We start from the raw sequence: 13,329 nt of genomic DNA, 5'->3' as shown, positions 1-13,329 counted from the left end.
CTTTCATGATTTTAGCGGCCAGTTGCTAACAGACGATATGGGCCGACATTGGTTTGTAGTTAAATATGTCGCAAATTTATTACCAGGAGTGGCTAGTCGTTTGAAAGCTAGTGAAAGCTTCACCGGCATCTCTCTTGACGATGGCTCATAGTACGAGCGTCAGGAATTAGAAGTGAAGGGTAGTGAGGATAAGAAGTCTAAGGAGTTAAAAACAAAGGTCATGTTAGCCCAAGTATATGGTCCGCCTTCTAGGGATAATGATAGAGGTGGACGTGGTTCTTATGGTTCTTCTTGCGCTCGAATTTGGCCGTTGATCAATGTGCGTATTGTAGGAAATCTGGGCATTGGGCAGCGGAGTTTCCAGCATTGCGCTCACAGCAGTATACACGTGGACGACGACAAATGAGAAATCGGGTGGGATATTCAGGGCCTAGGGGAAATACGAATTATCGCGCTAGATTTGATTCTAATGCACGAATACAGAACGGGTTCAATACTTTTGACAGACGTAATCAATATCAAATGTCTGATTATGCGCAGCCTGATTTACATGATTCTGCTTATGCATAGGATTGCCTAGGATAGGGTAAGGAATCAGTTGAAGTTCCAGTAGATCAGAGGGGTCCTTATGTTACAGCACATGTTTTGGGTTCTACTGATCAGTTTCTGGTTGATACAGGAGCTACTCGTAGCGCTCTGTCTAAACAATTGGTTCCAAGGGCTCCCCTGTCTGGCGTAACGATCACATCGATAGGGTTCGATGGAACTCATTCCCTTAGCCCATTGTCGCAACCACTTGCATTTCATGTTGATAAATTCATTGCTCCATGTCTGTTTTTGCTTTCCCCGAATGCACCAGATAATATTGTGGGTCTTGATATGCTCAAGTATTTCAGAACTACAATACGATGTTCCCCTGAAGGAGTACGTGAGATTTTGAATGATAATTACCCTGTAATGGAAAGAGCTTGCCTTGTTAAAGAAGATACTGCATCAGCTTCCCTCCCTGAAACTTTGTGGGCTACTTCAGATACTGATGTGGGACAGATGGTTATTCCACCGGTGCATATTAGTGTAAAGGAGGGAACAATGTTACCACGTTTGCCTCAATATAGAATTTTACAGGAGTCACACGAATTGTACAGGATCTTATTGAAGTTGGGGTTGTTGAGGAGGTTCCATTTAATGTCTGCAACAGTCCGATTCTCCCTATTTTGAAAATAGATACTGACTCTAGAATGTATCGATTCATAATTGATTTGCGAGAAGTGAATAAGATAGTGGTACCACAATACCCAGTGGTTTCTGACATCACGACACTTCTTACTCTAGTTCCTCCAACTGCAACTACGTTCTCTGTTATAGACTTGAAGAACGCTTTCTTTTCGATCCCAATTCATCCTGATAGCCGATATTTGTTCGGTTTCACTTTGAATAATCGATCGTTTAGATTTTGTAGAGTTCCTCAAGGCTATACCGAGAGTCCTAGTATTTACAGCCAAGCATTAAAAATGACAACTAGATTCTTTTGTTCTGCCTGAAGGTGTGGCGCTCATACAATATGTCGATGATATCTTGTTGGCAGCCGATACCCATGAGCAATGTGAAAAATGCACTCTGTCTTTGCTTTCCTTTCTTGCTTCACATCATCATAAAGTATCACGAAAGAAATTGCAATATTGTAGACCAATGGTAACCTATTTAGGTCACCTTTTGTCTAAGGAGGGACGTGCACTCACATCAGATCGTATTCAGGCAATTTTAGACACACCAGTACCTTCTACACAGAAAGAAGTGTGTGCATTTCTTGGTCTTACTTACTTTTGTAGGCAATGGATATTAGGATTTTCATACATTGTTAAGCCTTTGTTAGCACTCTTGACAAAAGATACTCCAATACCCCTTCCATGGACAGATGAATGTGAGAATGCTTTTTAACAGTTACGACAAGCCCTTTGTTCAGCACCAGTGTTAGGTACTCCACATTACACGAAGCCTTTTACATTGTACGTACACAAGAGATATGGATGTGCATTGTCAGTTTTAGTGCAGACACATGGCGATAAGCAACGTCCTTGTGCATATTTTTCAGCAGTACTTGATACTGTTGCTCGAGCGTTGCCTGAATGTTTTCACTCAGTAGCGGCAACAGCTGTGTCAATATGCCAGAGTGAAGGGATAGTTTTGTCACATAAACTGTTGGTGCTGGTACCCCATGCTGTTGATGCCCTTTTGAATCAAACAAAGACGCAGCATTTAACTAGTGCTCGTCTGACAGGATATGAGCTGACGCTGTTAGCTCCTCACATTACACTGAAGAGATGTGCAACACTAAACCCAGCCACGTTGTTTCCATTTCCGGTGACTCAGGCTGAGGCACAAGAAACACATGAATGTATTTTCCTGACTGAAGAACAGACAAAGGGTCGTATTGATTTGCAAGATACGCCCCTTCTAGATGTAGATGGAGAACTGTGGGTTGATGGGTCTTGTCTGAAGTTGCCAGATGGTACAACTTCAGCCGCATACCCAATTACCACACTTCACATGATAGTGGAGACAGCTCGTATACCACAGAAGTCAGCTCAAGCAGCGGAACAAATAGATTTGACACGAGCATGTGAGCTTAGTACTGATTTGTGTGTGAACATTTATACAGATAGCCGCTATGCTTTTGGCCTGCTCTGGAAGGAAAGAGGCTTTCTGACATCAGATGCAGATAATGCACAGAGAATTAGTGCATAACCTTTTGACTACGTTGACATGCCCAAAAAGAATAGCTATTGTGAAATGTAGTGCTCACAAGAAAGTTACAGATAAGGTGGGACAAGGAAATGCCTTGGCAGATCGAGTGGCACATGAGACTGCGATGCAGCCCAGCACTACTTCCATGTATGTAGTGAAGTCGCAAGCTGAGCGGTGGCACGATGCTAGGCAAGAAGTATTAGAGATACAGAGAGCCGCTTCTGAGAAAGAACGGGAGCAATGGTCTAAAGATGGAGAGTTGGATGATGAAGGTTGTTGATGAAGGTTGTTGGCGAAATAAGAAAATGGATAAATGGAAGTTGCCCATAGCTTTTGTACAACCTATGGTTCAGATGGCACATGGGCTGGCACATGTTGGAGCTTCAGTAATAGTGAAATTGCTTACGCAAGTTTGGGAGCATCCAGAAATTGCTAGCACAGCTAAGAGAGTAGTACAATCATGTATGATTGGTTTGCATTTAATCCTGGAAAAGGGACACTAACTCCTGCAGGAGGTTTTGCTACACCAACTGCACCTTTTGAAGTTTTGCAAATCGATTATATTCAGCTTGAACGCTGCAATAATCTGAAGTATGTGTTGGTGGTGGTATGTGCCTTTAGTAAGTGGATCAAGGTGTACCCCACAAAGGACAACACTGCTATTACTAGGGCAAAGGTGCTTTTGAAGGAATTCTTTCCTAGATATGGTGTTTGTAGACTTTTGTGGAGTGATAACGGACCTCACTTTATAGGGAAAGTTATCAAGTATGTCCTGAAAGGATTAGGGATCAAACAGAAGTTCCATGCGTGTTCCACCCGCAATCAGCAGGATTAGTGGAAAGATACAATGCTACTCTGAAGTTGAAATTAGCGAAAATACAAGCTTCTACTTCTTTGACTTGGCCAGATGCATTGCCACTGGCATTGTTGTCTATTAGATCAGTGCCGCATTCCCGGAAAGGTCTCACTCCCTATGAGATTGTGTTCGGGAGGCCAATGAATATCTGGGGAGTTCCTAAAACAAGTTCTGTATATGATGTACCTTGTGTCTTAATGAGCGACTATTTGGCACAATTAACTGATAGCTTGGTTTCTATTCATCAACAGGTTCGAGAGGCACTTCCTGATAGATCTACAGGTGAAGGCCATGAACTCCGACCGGGTGACTTGGTCATGGTGAAGTCATTCGAGAGGTCGAGCAGTCTGGAGCCGTGGTGGCGCGGACCAGAGCAAGTATTACTTGCTGCGAGGACAGCGGTTCGAGTCACTAATCGGAAGAACTGGGTCCACAGTACTCACTGCCGGAGAGTACTTCATGCCTTGGTGGAGCCTGCTGTGTTGACCCACCATCGAGAGGTTTTGACTGCGGAGAAAGGCCACGCCGTGACACCTGACGGATCTGATGAGTTCTTCCCGGACCCGACAATCCCTAGTGCATCGAGATATAATTTGAGGCCAAGGAAGGAGTTTGCAGTACCTGTGAAAGTTGCCTGAGCATTCCCGGAGTCAGTGAAACGGAGAGCCGATGTGGCAAGGGGGGAGGGAATCAGCCAAGCATTAGAGTAGTGACACCCGTCTTGGCCCGTGGTGAAGAAATCAACGGTTAATCAGGGGTAAGCGCTCTGACGACTGCTTTAGTTTCTGGAAGAATGGTCTAGTGCTGTTATTGAAATGGAGAGAAAGAAGATTTTTTTGTGCTATAGGGTTTATTGCTGCTTTGGTGATTATGGCGACAATCACTTGGTCTGTTGAGAAGACAACTCCTGCTCATGAGTTGTTTGTTGCTACTACGCCAATACCGGAGGAGCACTTCTTCTTTACGCTCCCGTATCAGGAGCAGAAGCATCATCAATCTTATCTCAACAACACTTTTATTCAGATTCTGCATCATACTCATTATGCTACAAACACAACCAATAGTTGGGTATGTGGGATGATGCCTGCTCATCAAAAGAAAGGAGGAACACCTTTTATACCTCTTCCTTTCTCACATAATGGCTCTTGTCGAGCCTGGTTCACTCTCTTGTTTGCAACCAGAAAGCCTACAGTAGGTGGACTTCTTTTCCGTTTGAGTAAAGAGTGTTATCAAGACAAATCCTCAAGCTAATGGAACTAAATGGGAATGGGAGGAATACCGACCGGACAATATTTCAACGCCATATGTCTTCATCAACACAAGAGACTCTGCCAAAAGTGAACGCTTTGTGATTTCTGTTACAAAGACTAAAGCTAACTTATGTGTACAAAGTGTTGGACAGATTCCTGTTGGAATAAGTGACTGCATTACCGTTTTGAATATAGATGGAATAAATTATAGTTCTTTCCTAGCTTCACATAACACATACTTTGTATGTGGCAGTTATGGGTATTACCGACTACCAGCTGGGTGGTCGGGTGTATGTTATGTATCGTTTTTTATAGCCCCCTGTATTTTTAGCACCTGCATCATATCATCGAGATCTTAAATTGTTTAGTAATACTACTATGAATCGGTATAAAAGGACATTAAGTACAGATGATGTAGATCAAACAGGTACTAGTTTACAGCAATATGTGGACTTTAATCTAGGACTGTTCTTTTTTGTAGGTGCTGCATTAAATAGTAGGAAAGTGCGACGATTGACTAGGGTTGTGGAAGCTGTTACAAATCAGGCAGCTTTAGCACTTGGAAATATTACCGAAGAACTGAAAATTGCTAGAGTTGTTGCACTCCAGAACAGGATGGTGCTAGATGTTATGCTTGCTGACCGAGGTGGTGCATGTTGCATCATTGGTAGTAGTGGTTGTGTGTTCATCCCTGATCACACACCGTCAGTGTATAATGCGATAAATAAACTCCATAAGGTTGTTGCAGAAATTCATACAGAAAATGGTACTTGGAATTTTGCGGGATGGTTTTGGACTCTAGTTTCGGCTTGGGGCTGGAAAATATTGACTGTCCTATGTATCATAATTGCGATAATCTTTACATGTTGTATGTGTGTGCAATGTGGTCCAATATTATGCTCTATGTGCATTACTGCTTGTATACCAGCTAGGAAAAATACTGCAGATATGAAAGTACAAAGTATTTTAGACAAAGAAGTAGGTGAAATGATGAAAATTGATATACAGGATGAATATTTAGACTATCCCAGGAAGTTGAATGTCTTCAGCTAATGCTGAAAGGGTCGTCTGCGACAGCGATTAGATTAAGCATTAGCATAAGACATGCTGTATTTGGCAACTATCGTAACAATTCAGTCGACTCCATTTTGTATTTGCGGCACCCATTTTGTCTGTCATATGCTGCCATGTGCTCATTGTGTGTTTTGTCCTACTTGCTTGTTAACTGCGCTCAAAATCTGCCCAGCAACAGGCTATATTTAGTATCTTCTGTTTTAGCGCATGCCCAGTAGAGTCTGCAGCTGTTAGTAATTCGTTCCAGATAGGAATGTGTTTTAAAAGGTCTCGAGAACCGTTAACTCCGCCCACTCATCGATTGAGCTTCTAAAATGTCCATATATGTACATAAAACTCATTCTTGTGTTTTGTACCTCCTTCTTTGAGCCCCCTCTTTGTGTATAAAAGGGGCCATGTGCTTTAGTTCGGTGTGCTACTACATACAATACTGAAGGGTGTTGTGCGGACTGTAGTACCACCTTCGGAGGTTAATAAACTATACTTTTCTATTTTCCAATTTCTGTGCCAACTTCTTCCTATGGTCTGAGGACTTTGTGCAGAGCAGGGTGAACCCCTTGCACTGGTAGGCCTTGCTGAGGTTTACTTCTACATTGGATAGGCCGCACCTCCATTGCACCCCCAGCCCAGGACAGGTCTCTCCTCCTTAGCACAGTACAGACCTCACCTCTTCTGCACCCCCTGGACAAGAGTCAGGGTGCATCAAAAAGTAATTAAAGCTCCTCTTTGTCTTGCAGTATCTGCCACTGAACCGGCATTGCAAAGATCACCCGCTCACAAAAGGTCGCTGGCGATTATAGCGCGGAACCGGGCATTCTCCCCTATACTACCAACAGGGAGGACCGAGGTGGAAGTTGCCTGTCTAGTCCTGAGTTCCTGGACACGGGCGCGAGGTCTAGACCAGCTGTGAAGTGCGCCGTTGATTTTAGAACCGAGGCACCAATGGATTTTCAGAGATTAGTTATGTTCTTTCTGTAGTCTAGTTAGATAGAAATAGCGCAATTTTGTGCCAGGCTTAGGCGCATGTTTGAGCGCTTCGGTGCTGTCGGTTAGTTAGTTCGGTAATTTAGAACTAGAGAGAAATACCAATTTAAAGTAAATAGGAAAAAAGAAATATAAAGAGAAGAATTAACACTTACCCATTGAATACTTCAGTTCCTGGTTTCTTCGTTGCTTGGTTGATGACGGAGGCTCCAGAAGGTTTCTAAGGGAGAAGTAAGAAGAATTCAGAAGATAAAAATAAAAGGCAGTGAGTGAATGAACGAATGAGTGAAAAAGAATAAATGAACTCACAGAGTTAAAGGGTGCGAAAATGTTGTTTATAATGCAGGTTACCAAAGAATAAAATACTTATATTGAAGAATAGATTAGGAGCAAAAGCCATAGGCTCTCTGGGTAAGGAAATCTATATATATAGAGTGAGAGAGTAAGAAAGTGGAGAAGGAATTGAAGGAAATTAGTAATGGTGTGCTTTTCTGTTACATCGATTTCCACTCATGCTTGAAGAGGGAGTAAGAAAGGCATAAAACGGAGTACGGCAGAAAGGAAGAAATAGAGTGGAAGAGCCAGATGGTCAGGAAGTCTCTTCTCTGTTCCATTCCCCTTTTCCCCGGCTGGGTTCACACGGCCACTAGTAAACTCTTCAGTTGGTGGCTGTGGGAAAACCAGTGGTGGAATTTGGAAAATGTCATAGTTCTGCTCTGAATTTGGAAAATCTCATAGTTCTGCTCCTGGGAGTGTTGGCACTGTGAGTAACCACGACCCTTAACAGAGTGAGGTGCCCACGTCAATATTCACCTGAGCAGAATGGCTAAAGGGTTCAATTAAAAAAAAAATTAGAAATATTCCTAAGGAGATTCAACAAGAGTTGATAGGAGTCAGGGAGAAAAATATGGTAATCAAATTTTAAATGAAGGCCCACATTTCTTAACTCAGTGCTCATTGTACTTCATGTGTCGGCCCTCTGTCTTCCCAGATGCACAATCTTGTAGAGCTTCCATCTTGTCGTATCTCAATGGAGACGGAGCTTCGTGGTCAATGCCCCTGGTCACCCAAGACTGCCCAATTTTATATAACTTCAAGGAATTCAAGAAAGAGTTTTTGTGAATTTTTGATCGTCGGATAATGAATTACTGGAGTTGAGGCAAGGGAATCGAGAGCTTGTCACTTACCTGGCCCAATTTACCAAACTTGTTGTAGAAACTGAATGGCCGGAGGCCAAAAGGGCAGCCTTGTTCTATCGGGGTTTGAAAGATGACTTAACCCCTTCCACGCTGATGACGGAACGGTTCCGTCATGGGCGTCGGCTGAGCTGCGCTGATGACGGAACCGTTCCGTCATGACCACGCCCGTTTCGGAAACGGTCAGCACCGGGGGGGAAACAGCGCCGCAGCGATGCGGTTAAAGGATGCTGTGTCACAGATCCCAAATCGCCCTACAGAAGTTTCAGCTTTGATTGATCTCGTTTTTGAGATAGACTATCGACAAACTGAAAGAAGATGTGAAAGACAATGCAAATTTCGGCCCAGTGTACCATGCTTTGAACGGGTCAGCGCAGCGGTTGTTAAATCTGGTGATAAAGAACATGGAGTCGAACCTATGCAAATTGGAACTATTAGATGCCTCCTTTCCAAAGAAGAGAAAGCAAAGCGTTGACAGAATAATCTATGGCTTTATTGTGGTATCAGTGAACATTTTGTAAAGAAATGTCCCAAGAAGCCAAAAACCTTCAAGAAGGAAAACTCTCTGCACCACTAGTAGAGGGAGTTGGGCTGGTGGTTGCTAACAAGGATACAACTCCAATTTCTCATCAAGTGGCCAATATTCTACAATCTTCTGCTCCACACCTTATTCAGACGAGGACTCTAAGATTTCAAGACAAAAGTTATTTCAGGAGTGGCCGTGATGCTGGACTCCGGTGCTACGGGGAACTTTTGTGACCTCAAATATGCCTCGAAAATTGGTCTGAGGCATTACCTAAAGAGAGAAGTGAGGCAGTTAGGGCTGTTGAGGGTACAAATGTATCTTCCAGCCCAATAACCAGTCACACAGAAGTTGTGGAACTTGTCTCTGTTGAAGGTCAGAAGGAAATGATTCAATTTAACTTGATCGATGCTCCGCAGTTTGGAATCATCCTGGGTTTGCCTTGGTTAACTGAACACAACCAAGTTATTGGTTGGAGAGTTGCTTCGGAGAAAAGCAGAAAGAGCAAGATGGAAATCCAGCAGCTTTATTATGCAAGCAAAAGATGGTGGTGTGTGAGGTGCAAACTGTGATTTAGAATCAAAGAAGTTGCCCCCACATCATTGGTATGACTGCAAAATTTGATTTGGAACCTGGATCTAACCTACCTTGTAGCCGAATGTACGCGCTTACTGAAGCTGAAAACCGTCATCCTAAAGATTTAATTCAGAAATACTTAAACGGGTTCATACGACCATCACAGTCCCCCGTTCCTTCACCGTTATTTTTCGTTCCGAAACGTGACGGAGATCTGAGAATGTGTATAGATTATCGTGCCTTTAACAAGATTACAATAAAGAATAGTTATCCTCTTCCCCTGATTTCAGTTCTTCTAGATCAACTAAAAGATGCCAAAATCTTCATGAGGTTAGATTTACATGGGGAGTGCCATTTAATTTGAGTGAGAAGTGGAGAGGAATGGAAAACAGCATTCCGAACAAAGTATGGATTATATGAGTACCAAGTGATGCCCTACAGTTTGAGCAACGCTCCTGCAGCCTTCCAGTACTTCATTAATGATGTCCTGAAGGAGTTCATTGATCAATGCACGATTGTTTACATCAACAACATTTTGATTTATTCCTCATCAGAAGAAGATCAGCAACTGGTAAAAAGAGTTTTGCATTGCCTGAAGGAAAGCAAGCTTTACATAAAACTTGAAAAATGCGCTTTTGGAGTGAAACCTGTGGATTTCTTGGGATTTGTAATTGCTCCAGAAGGTCTTACCATGGATGTTAAAAACATTGAGGCAGTCTTAAATTGGCCTCCTCCAACCTCTGTGAAAGAAATACAGAGCTTCATCGGGTTTCCAAATTTTTATCGCAGATTCATTCAAGATTTTTCCCTGAAGGTACCTCCAATTACTAAATTGCTAGGGAAAGGAGTACCTTTTCGAACGTCTACTGAGGCAGAAGATGCTTTCCAGTTCTTGAAGCAGAGTTTTACCACTGCACCAATTCTGCTGCATGCGCATCCTATTCAACCGTTTTACCTGGAGACTGATGCTTCTGAACAGGCAATCGGAGAGGTACTTTCAGAGGGACAAAAAGAGACAGAACAGTTGCATCCAGTGGCATATTACTCTAGAAAATTGCAACCAGTGGAAATAACGTATACTATTTCAGATAAAGAACTCCTCGCTGTCAAAGATGCCTTCCAAGAATGGCGACATTACCTTGTCAGAGCAAAATATGTGGTGACAGTATTCACCGATCACCGGAATCTTCAGTTTCTGAAGTCTGCCAGAATGCTCACACCATGCCAACTTAGGTGGTCCCTGTATTTCGCCAATTATGACTTTGTAATAACTTATCGGCAATGAAGAATTAATGGAAAGGTAGATGCCATGTCTCGCATTGACACGGATGGAAGAAAGAGTCCCATTAGTGATCAAAAGATAATTCCTGAAACTAAGATCGTTGGAGCCACTAGTGAGAAAACTCTCATAGACAAGGTCAAAGAAGCCTTACCTTCTGAAGAACTGCGGAGCTGGGCAGAGAAGGAGTCAACTCAAGAAATTGTCGATGGATTACCGTTTTATTCCAAGGCCTTGTACTTACCAATCAAAGAACTTCAACAACAAGCGTTGATCGACTGTCATGACAGTCCATCGGCAGGTCACCCTGGAATCCATTGAATGGAGGAGTTGTTAAGGAGACAGTTTTGGTGGCCATGGTTGTCCTAAGATGTTCGAGTTTATGTGGAAGGCTGTGAGATTTGAACAATGGGGAAGACAAATAAGCTGGCTCCTCAGGGTTTATTGAGACCTTTGCCTACCCCTCGATTTTCCTGGCACTCTGTGACTATGGATTTGATTGTTAAATTGCTTTCTAGTCAGGGATTCAGTTCAGTATGACCCATGGAAGACTCCTTCTCAAAAATGGCGCATTTTGTTGCCCTGAAAGGGAAGTCATCTGCAATAGATATAGTCACACAATTCAATTAACGTGTTATTAAGATACATGGTATTCCAAAGGTTTTGATCACAGATCGTGGATCTCAATTTCTATCCCATTGTTGGAAGGCTTACCCAAGAGGTTTGGGAATTGAGACACTTTACCCAACAAGGTTTCATCCACAAACAGATGGTCAAACTGAAAGGGCAAATCAAGAGTTAGAAAAGTATCTCAGACTGTTTCTTTTGGATCAAGAGGGAGAGTGGCTTGATCTTCTTAGGACTGCAGAGTTTGCACATAATAATGCTAAGAATGCCTCAACTGGTTTTCCCCCTTTCTACTTGAATTATGAAGGCATCCGAATTCTGAGGTTTCCTCTCAAAAAGTGTTGGTGCCTGCAGCACAAAACTTTGTACAGCATCTTAGCAAGGTACACGAGTCTGCCACCAAGAACTTAATGAAAGCTAAGGAACGCTACAAGCAAAGTGCAGATGAAAAAGAAGACCTGAACCAGATTTGAGTAAAGGGGAATGGGTTTGGTTAAGCACAAGAAACCTAAAGCTTAAAGGAAAAAGTTTCAACCCCGATTTATAGGTCCATTTCCTGTGGAGCAAGTAGTGAATCCAGTGACTTTCAAACTAAAACTACCACCACAGCTAAAAATACACCCAGTGTTTCATGTTTCTCTTCTTAAAAAGGTTTCACCCCATTTGAAAGAATTGAGAAACAGAGAACCTATTTTAGAGAAAGGACAAGAAGAATTTGAAGTTAAAAGAATCCTAGTTTCAAAGTCCATTCGAGAGAAAATCTTCTATCTTGTAGACTGGAAGGGTTTTGGCCCAGAGGATAGGTCGTGGGTGGAACAATCAGATGTTCATGCTCCCCGATTAACGAAGATTTTTCACTTGTGAGGTTCCGTGACAATTGTAAGTGGTGTTTTCGACTCGCACGAATATGGTCGAGTCTGGTATCTATGAACCGCAAATGACGAGTTTAGTGGGTGTACGCGTTTTCGCTGTGCTAGCCTAAACCGTTCGTCTGTTTCGTGGGTTTCTTCATCTGAACCCACGGGTTCCATCTTAGATACGGCATCCATTTTGTTTCTTGCCCTCAAGTAGCCAGCGAACGGACGCTGTCCGCTTCGCGACCCTGGGATTCCCAAACTCTTGCGGAAGACACGTTTCCTTTGAAGGTGTCTTTATGATGAGGGGGATGACACCGTAAGGCAGATGGCCCCGCTCGAGGCTCATCTTGCCGTGCTGGTCTATTGTCTCAGTTGTGCATTCATTAGGCACGTCCCCTTTGATGCCTGCAACTCTTGTTTCTTGGTACCACCCCTTTTACACCCTCTTCGATCTGTTCACTGTCCTCGTCTTCCTCTGCACCTGGTTCTGTCCTTCCTTCGATTCGTTTACTGTTGAATGGAATGTACTACTGGTGGGAAGATGTACTTTTACAGTTGGGAACTGCCAAATGTTACTGTGATTATGTTCCGGGCTCCGGATACATGAAAGCGACCCCTCATGATCTTTACGATGGGAACCAAGTTGTAATCTTTTGTGCACCATGTTATCCTATGCTTGAAAACTGTATAAAAGGAGCGATCCACAGATACAAGTTGAAACAGTCTCCTCGAACCTACACGTGTTGTACTTCCTGTGACTTCTGTGTTCCCTGCAGTAATAAACCTCGAATCTTTGACGCCGAAGGAAGTGTCCCGTGTCTCTGTCATTTGTACGCCGGAACAGGTTACCCACGAAGGTTTTAGGTGTTATCCCTGGCACCACTGGGTCTTAGAAAAACCCAGTCCTTCAGTTGGCGCCCAACGTTGGGCTGCATCAGTGGTACCGGTCCAAAGCCCGACGATCGTGAGGAACTTCGTGTGAAATCTCCGAGGGAAGGTGCACCCCGCTTCATCGATCCTGTTGTCGACACAAGTGGCCCGACGACTTTTCCCGCGAAGATCCCCGCCTCCTGACGGCTGCGACGGACTGCTGCCCTGACTGTAGACCTGTTTTGGCGCCTGGCGTAGACCTTGGTACAGCGAGACGATTGACGGGCCTTCCTGGTGACGCCATTGATCTTTGAGTTAAGTATTTGTGGGTCGCTCCCAGAGTCCTTTGTTGTGGGTGCTTAGTTGTTGCATGGTTCCATTGCATTTGTGGTTCTTGGTATTTCGTTCTTTGTTGTGATATTTGACGTCTGCAGTCGCCAAAAACCGAGGGTTTTTGCTCTTTGCAGGGACATTATAATCCTATAACCCTTG

At 43.4% G+C, this 13,329-nt stretch overlaps 1 long non-coding RNA gene across 1 annotated transcript in view; it reads right to left on the bottom strand.

Annotated features, from left to right (window-relative positions):
- The window catches only part of LOC147664115 (uncharacterized), a 79,334-nt gene that overhangs the window by 48,430 nt on the left and 17,575 nt on the right, over positions 1-13,329 (bottom strand). Inside the window, exon 3 of the long non-coding RNA XR_015305181.1 lies at positions 7,065-7,129. This is a non-coding gene — a long non-coding RNA (uncharacterized LOC147664115). The remainder of the gene's footprint in view (positions 1-7,064; positions 7,130-13,329) is intronic.

This window comes from Lissotriton vulgaris, unplaced genomic scaffold, assembly GCF_964263255.1.
Source record: "Lissotriton vulgaris unplaced genomic scaffold, aLisVul1.2 SCAFFOLD_451, whole genome shotgun sequence".
NCBI lineage: Eukaryota > Metazoa > Chordata > Amphibia > Caudata > Salamandridae > Lissotriton > Lissotriton vulgaris.
The sequence above is the reverse complement of the archived record's forward strand: the minus strand, read 5'-3'. Positions and strand labels throughout refer to the sequence as shown.